Consider the following 8,367-nt stretch of genomic DNA (forward strand, 5'->3'; position numbering starts at 1 on the left):
TATATGCATATGATGTAACAAGTTGTAATTTTTGTACTTTGACTAGATAAAAGGTTTTGTAATTGATGTTAAATGAAAGAGATAAAATATGTCACTAACATATTACACTTGACTCTAATAGGTTCACAATCACAATTGAAGATGATTGATATAAATATATACTATGGTGGACTCCTTGTCAATCCTAAAAAGATTGATGGATTCTCATTTAAAGGGCCTAGTATCGAGTGCTATTATATGATAATACGTCCAAAGTTAAAGACGTTGAATGATTTGAAGATGAAAATTATGGAAGAATTGAATTTGAACCCTGCTTTTCATGACATAAAGATTATTTACTGTTACCCATGAGAAGTCCTTCATGAACGAATAAATTATAGGTATATGGTGATCAAAGAAGACAAACATATAAAGATCATGTTTAATAGGATCCATAAACTGCCTCAAGTAAATGCTATTGAGTTGTACATCAGTTCAAAGCTGCTTGTAGAAGTTGGTGCCGAGGAGGTGCAACAAACAACTACATCTTTACACTTTACAGCCCTAGATGATGGATGCACTATAATGGGAGGCTATACACTCCCACCTCAAGAGAAACATTTAAGGGAGGAAAACAAAGATGAAGATCATGCTGCCAATAATAGTAAAACACTCCCACCTCAAGAGACACATTTAGGGGAGGAAAACGAAAACGAAGACAAAGATTATGCTGCTAATAATGGTGAAAATCTTGATGATACAGATGAGTACGAAGAAAGGATTGACCAAGGTGACTTTGATAGGAATGTTAACGACCATGAAGTTGCTCCCAATTTTCAAGATGATAATATGGTTGATTGTGATGAAGGTGATGCAGACGATGATATTGGTGTCCAATGTGTTACAAATATGATTACTGCCTACATACCAACTGCCTCGTTATTCTATGCAAATACTTAGGAAAATATGATTGATCCTTTATGTCTTCAGATACCATTTGTTTGTACTTGGGAAGAGGGGATGAATTTTAGTAAAGGGTTGACTTTTGCAAATAAAGAGGCGGTGAAACGTGCATTGATAATTTACGCAGCAAAGGAGAATAGAAATTTTACAATTAGTAGGTCGACCAAAAGTAAATTGTGTGTGGCATGCATTGATGAGTCATGAAAGTGGTATGTTGTGGCATTCATGAAGCCTAAACTTAATGGTCTATGGATGGTCACGTTTTATGTGGGTCCACACAATTGTATACCCCTTGGCCTACGAAGAGACAGTAGAATGATGGATTCTAATTTTGTTCCATCAGAAATTGTTCCAAAATTGCGACAGGATCATAGTGCTCGTATTAATTAGGTCTTAGACATCATTAAAACAAAGTATGATAATGAGCTTTCTTCCTATAAAGTATGGGATGCAAAACAAAAGGCAATTGCAAAAATATTTGGGGATTGGAAACAATCTTACCAAAGGGTGTGAAAGTTATTGTTGGCATACTTGGATCAGGATCCAGGCACCCGGTACTTCTATCACACCATACCCAGTAGCGTACCTGGTACTACGTTAATGTGCTATGTATTTTGGGCATTCACTCCATGCATTGATGGATTCAGATATTACAAGCTAGTGATCAATATTGATGGGACCCATTTGTATGGTAAATATCGAATGGTGTTGTTAATTGTAATGGCCACCAATGCTAACAATAAGGTTTTTCCTCTCGCCTTTACTGTTGTGGACAAGGAGTCAGGGCCTAGTTGGGGGTGGTGTTTAGAGTGCCTCGAGGTTTCGATAGGGCATGTGATACCTGATGAGGGCATTTACATTATTTCTGACCGGGATATTGGTATCAAAAGTGTCATTGCAGCGTGGCTTAGAGGTGATGACAGAAGATTATAGGTATTTCACTAATATTGCCTTCGACATGTTGCTAACAACTTCAATGCACAGTTTCAGGATTCGATTCTATAGGCATTGGCCTTCAAAGCCGGATATGCTACTCAGGAAGCTAAATTTGAGTCCATAATGCAAACTATTAAGGAAGTCCATATTAATGCCCTTAGGAGGAATGTGATGGTACAAACGAAGAAAGACAATCTTGTACACTATGCCATACACATATCTAATGAGTGGGGATCTAGACACATGGACCCAGTCACAAGATGGTGGAAGACGTTATGGGGCAATGACAACTAATATCTCAGAGTGCTTTAATAGGGTACTTAAAGGTGCATGCGGCTTGCCCATTGCTGCAATGGTTGAGTTCACTTGGTGCAAACTTGTTGCATATTTCAATGATCGACATAAAAAAATTACTTTTGATCTCTCTCGAGGTAAGGCATGGAGTAAATATGCCTTGGGGGTCTATGGCTCAAATCTGCACAAAGCATCAAGACACTCTATGAGGGCATTTAATCATGAAGCTAGAATATATCAAGTAGTTACCCTATACAACGACTATAGCAGTGGAGGGGGAAACCACAGTCATGAAATAAACATAGTGGCCAGAACATGTGGTTGTGGAAAGTGGCAAAACATTAAGATCCCTTGTTCACATGCAATTAGAGTTTTTCAGTGTCTGCGAATTGATCCGACCAACTATATTGACCCATGTTATAGTTTGGACAACGTCATTTACACATATTCACATCAATTTGTGGTGCCAAAGTCAGATTCATTGTGGAGAGAAGTTAACAGCCCACGGTGGGTGTCTGACCCAAATCAATTTTGAGCCAAAAGTCGACCTGTGAAATCAAGAATAAGGAATAAGGTGAATGGGGTACAACAAAAACCGGGAAGCCAAAGGGAAGAGTCGGACTTAAGGAAGATTCGACCGAAGTAGTGATGTGAACTGTGCCATGAAGAGGGGTATAACCGTAGAAGATGTTCCAATTCCTGTGGGGCTTCAACAAGTAGTGATGTTACAAACTAGGTAAGTGCTGTTTTTATATAATATGCTTAGATTGTACAAAGTTGCTGAGATGTAAAGATCGGATTGTATAAAGTAGCTAACTTGCATAGAATTTCATCTGCTTTTTGTTCTTCACACTTGGGAACTATCAACCATATTTAAATGTTTGTTAGGTGAGCAGATAGTCAATTTTGGAATGGCATTGTAGCTGGAAATTGTGGTTATCTTCAGTATGGACAAGTGCATTTATCAAACTAGGCTATGTTGTATCAACACAATTATTATTTTTTTTATCGCTGAATGTACTTGTAATCGAACTATTCTCTATCCTATGTATTGTAATCGAACTATTCTCTACCCATTGTGCTTGTTGGATTAGTTACGTTGTGCATCTTTTTAATGCAACTGACTTCAAAACTTGAGAATCCAAAATTGTAGTGAAAGTAAATACATACATACAGTATCTACATTTGTCAAAGGAAGCAATGCCACTAAACCATAAAAGTACTTCTTGTCGATGATATTTCCCCTGATAATTAGATAGCACTTCATATCAAATGTTCACCACTTGTAGAAAAAACAATAAATTGACAAAATATGAGCATTCCCTCAAAAAACATATATATATATATATATATATATATATTATTTGTGAGGGACTATTGTGCTTTGCTTTCTTTGTTTCTGATGTTTGCTCTATTTCTGGTTGTATTTGGTTGTTTGCTGCCTGCATGTGAAAAAAAATCTCAACACAAATCGAGTCTATGAAACTCGATTTGTGGAAATCGATTTTTATATACTCAAGTTCCACTGAAGTGTTTTAAAAAAAAAACAAGCATAGCTCTCTGCCTAGAAACTCGATTTGCCTGAACTCGAGTACTAAATAGAACTCAAGTTTTATATACTCGATTTCCACTAATTTTTTATTTTTTATTTTGTAAAACAAGGAATAAATTGGTGTGTGAATTAAAAAAAAAAAAAGCCATTTCAACCAAAAGCCATTTAAAAAAAAAAAGTCATTTCCCTATATATTCATAATCAAACTGTACTTGTTCACATAATATGACACATCAAAAAGGCATTTTCTATATCACCATTGCTTGTCCATATAATCTGATACATCAAAATACTAGAGACATGCCTAACTTTGTACACTTGTTCACATCAAAATTCTAAACATATCTTTCTACACATGCAACATCAATGTACTAGTTACAATCTTTGTCAACCAGTAGTTACATTACAATCTTTGTTAGTTACCTTTTTGAAGCTTATGCTTTCTTGTATAATATTTACTTTGTGGAGGAGGTCTTGCATATCCTTGGTTAGATGCCTCGTGCCTAGCTTTGTGTCCATGTTTGTGACCACTTGTCCCACAAGGAGGTGCCTTTGATGTGCATTTCGGCTGACCTTCTGGCTCTGCAGGTAACCCAACAGCCTGCTTAGTTTACACATGCATATGTAGTTGTTAAGCTTTACTCTGAACATAGTTGGCATGGGGTGGGTCGATGCTTGAAGTGGGGCTAGTAGAGCTAGTGGGTGGGAGGGATTCATGGTCTATATGGCCACTGGTGTGGGAAGGTGGCTCCGTGTGCATGACAGGAGGGGTTGGAAAGTCAATACCTAGGTCAAAGGATGGAATTGGTGAAAGCTCAAGAAATGAACATGGGGTGGGTGGAAGGATGTCAGATGTAGGACATGGATGTGGGGTGGGTGGAAGGATGTCGGGGCTAGGAGATGGATGTGGGGTGGGTGGAAAGGGACCAGGGCTAGGGAAAACTTGAGGGGTTGCAACATGCTGATGACGGCCATGTCCGACAGGAGCTTTGCTCATGCTTGGCCTCTCAGTAGCCACTGCCTCCTCATTTTGGCCCTCGGCGATTTGACCACGTACATAGTCAATCTCATTCACTGCTTTCAACACATCAATAATGTCCTTGTAGCCTGGAGTGCCCACTCCATGATGCCTCGACTAACATAGGTATCCTTCAATTTGTAAGTAGAAGATTAATAAACATGAATGAAATTAATTCATTTCAAATAGATAGAATTATTTTCTATAAATATAAGGCTATACAGTAGTACCTTAGTCCAAGGTTGTTATAACCTAGAGCATAGAGGGTAATTATTTTTCACATACATAAACATACATTCAAATTGAAATGCACTAAAACAAAATTAGGATTTGAGATTCAATCCCCAATTTCATCTACTTCATCTTTGTAAAATCTAGAGAAGGAAAATCGAAATCCAGCCTAAGCCTATTGGTACTTCTCTTATTTTCAAACATAGAGGTTTTGGATTTTAATCTTTATATCAGAACTAAATTTGAAGTTATGGGTTTTATCATCTTGTTTTAAAAAATGAAGAGTAAAGGAGAAGCAAAGTGAGTGTTGTGATCAACACGGTTCCAACAATCATGGTCTGAGTCAAATGACAAGTAAGAAACCATTAACATCAAGTGAATGAAAAACTAACAACAAAGGAGGTCAATAGAAACAATTACAACTACCATGGAAATTATAAAGAAAGTTTTTTTTTTTTAATCCACAACTTACATACCCAAAGTCCCAAAAGAAAAACTTGAATAAAAGCAAAATAAAAAAGAATTTAGAGTTGTTAGACACTACTACTACTACACTAGAACCTCACTCTCCATTGCTTATAGTTATTCTCAATATGGAGGGAAAAAGTTCAAAGGAGAATGAAGGTTGCTGGCTTGTAAGAACCAACTTTGATGTAACAAATTAACTATCTAAGTAATTTCACCCAAGAAAGCAACCGCATCTCTACAAAAAAAAAAGTAGAAAAAACTCACACCCTAGTACCCAACTCACCCATTAAATTGCAACTGAACTTTATTATTTGTCACCTCAATAAACCAAAGTTTTTATTGGACATTCAAATATAAATATAAAATTCCCAAATAGACAAAACTCTATTTCCTTTAAAAATAACTAAAAGAAGACAATCAAAATTGGTGCAACTTTGAAATGAAAGAACAGAAAAAGAAAAGGAAAAAATATTGGCTGTCCTTAAAGTTTATATGAAATTTGGTTTTCATCCCTAAACATCTAAACTATCATAATTTTTTTTTGGTCAATAAACAATTGAAAACATCACACTTTTGGAACTTCCATCCATGAGGAAACACTTGAAAATTCTCATGCCTAACTTAGAATGTAAAAGGCTCCCAAGGAAACAAATTCCAAGACTAAATAAGACATGGAGAAATGAAAGAACTTACCATTATCATCATTTTAGCACCTCGCGATTGATGAACCTTCGAGTTACCCTATGGAACCAGTCGAAGTACTCATGGTCAAGAGGCATATCACCAAACACTGCATGACACGGTCGTTCAAATTGATTACCCCACTCAAGGATATGCCCAGCATGTTTCTGCGTCCAATCAACAACTACCTTCCCCCTTAAATCAATCCCATGAAGCACTACATTAGTATTAACAGGTTAGGGAATTTCCTAGACCATTCCAAAATGACGAATGACACGATCCAGTGTATATTTCTCTACTAGGTGGAAACATACAAGCGGCATCATTGCCGTCCACACTGCCCTCCCTGCGTAAGCAGTACGTAAGAAGGTTGCTTAATTCAGCTTCATACGGTTGCCACACCACCTACAACAGCCAAAAAACAAGTAGGCAACACATTAGGCACGTTTCCATCTTTTCGAGTAACAGACAATTACAATGTGTATATTTCAAAGTTCACCAAAGCTATATCCTGTTCCTAAACATGTCAAAAAATACATTTTGGTACTTGGTCCAGCAGCATTGAAGTTATTTGCTAGCAATACCGAAGCAAAAAGATGTTGGAGGGCCTGTTTTTCTTGCTTGGAACCCACAACCACCTACAATTAAGAACGAGGGGATCAATATCTACAACTTTCCTGCAAATATACTCTTATGATTAAAACCCCATAAACACATTTTTAAAATTTTTTTATGATTAAAACTATAATGTAATCAAGTTACATGGTTATGTAATGATCACAGAATGTATATGAGGTGTCTGAGGTAGAGACTTACTTCATGGATAATGGACCACGCACTAGAGGACCATAAGCACCTACTGGCGGGCCACATTCAACCCTCAAGCACAAAAATGGCAACCTGGCTTATGCCCAATACTGAACCAACAGCAAGGACCCACCAATCTAACTGGCCGTCTTATTGCTTGCTTTGCATAACTCTCTATAAAACCATGCAAGGCAAGCACTTCCCTAACTGTAACTTCGTGGGTTGTGAAGGTCTTCCAATAACTACACCCACATTAGATGCACCCTATCGCCAAACTTGTCCATGAAGATTGTGTCCCCCAGTAGCGCTAGAATCTAGCATCGTGCATACTTATGCATTTGATCCTTTTCAGCATTAGGCAGCAATGTAACTGCAACTTGCTCCAAAAGCCATTTGATGACAATCCTCTAGCCTTGCAACATTGATGTATTATCCAAAGGAACAGTAAAGCCAAGAAAGTCCAGGCACACGTCCCTCCAAACTTTCTCAGTTCTCCTGACTACAACCTCGCCATCAACAAGAAGCACGAAAAGAACCTCCACATCTTGCAACATGATGGTCACCTCACCATATGGCATGTGGAAGGTGTGAGTCTCGGGCCGCATCCCATGATCAATCTCTCTACTTGGGGTCCTGAGGAGTCCTTCCAAACCAACTCCCTTAATGTGTGTCTACATTCTATGAATGAAATGGGGTACCATATGAAGGAAAGAATTCAAAACATAACAATTGGTTTTAGTGTTGTGCTTTACCTGCCCATTCCAAATAGCATCTGATCAATGTTGGGCTTGCAAAGTCAACACCAAATCATCAATGGGTCTAGGTCGCGCAGCCTTAATCTCGTTAGCATTCGCAGTAGCCATACTGCACAAGAATGATAAGCAGTTAGTTTGATAACTGAGTGACTTGCAAGGTATTAATTGTTTAACATACATTACCAATCTTAAAAATAAAATAAAAACAAAAACAAGCTTATACCAATCTTAAGAGTTATAAGTTTATACTTTAGACTTACCAAAAAAAGAATAGACATTAGAAGATGAAAATATCATAGATTGAATTCTGGTTTTTGTAGTAATGGGTCTAGGTCGCGCAGCCTCAATCTCATTAGCATTCGCAGTAGCCATACTGCACAAGAATGATAAGCAGTTAGTTTGATAACTGAGTTACTTGCAAGGTATTAATTGTTTAACATACATTACCAATCTTAAAAATAAAATAAAAACAAAAATAAGCTTAGACCAATCTTAAGAGTTATAAGTTTATACTTTAGACTTACCAAAAAAAAAAAAATTTAGACATTAGAAGATGAAAATATCATAGATTAAATTCTAGTTTTTGCAGCAACTACAGTTGCTGCACTGATAAAAAATCAAATATAATTAGTTTTAATGCACACCCAAAATGAATAATAAGCTTTTAGAACTCTATCAAGCAC

Source organism: Castanea sativa, chromosome 8, assembly GCF_040712315.1.
Source record: "Castanea sativa cultivar Marrone di Chiusa Pesio chromosome 8, ASM4071231v1".
NCBI lineage: Eukaryota > Viridiplantae > Streptophyta > Magnoliopsida > Fagales > Fagaceae > Castanea > Castanea sativa.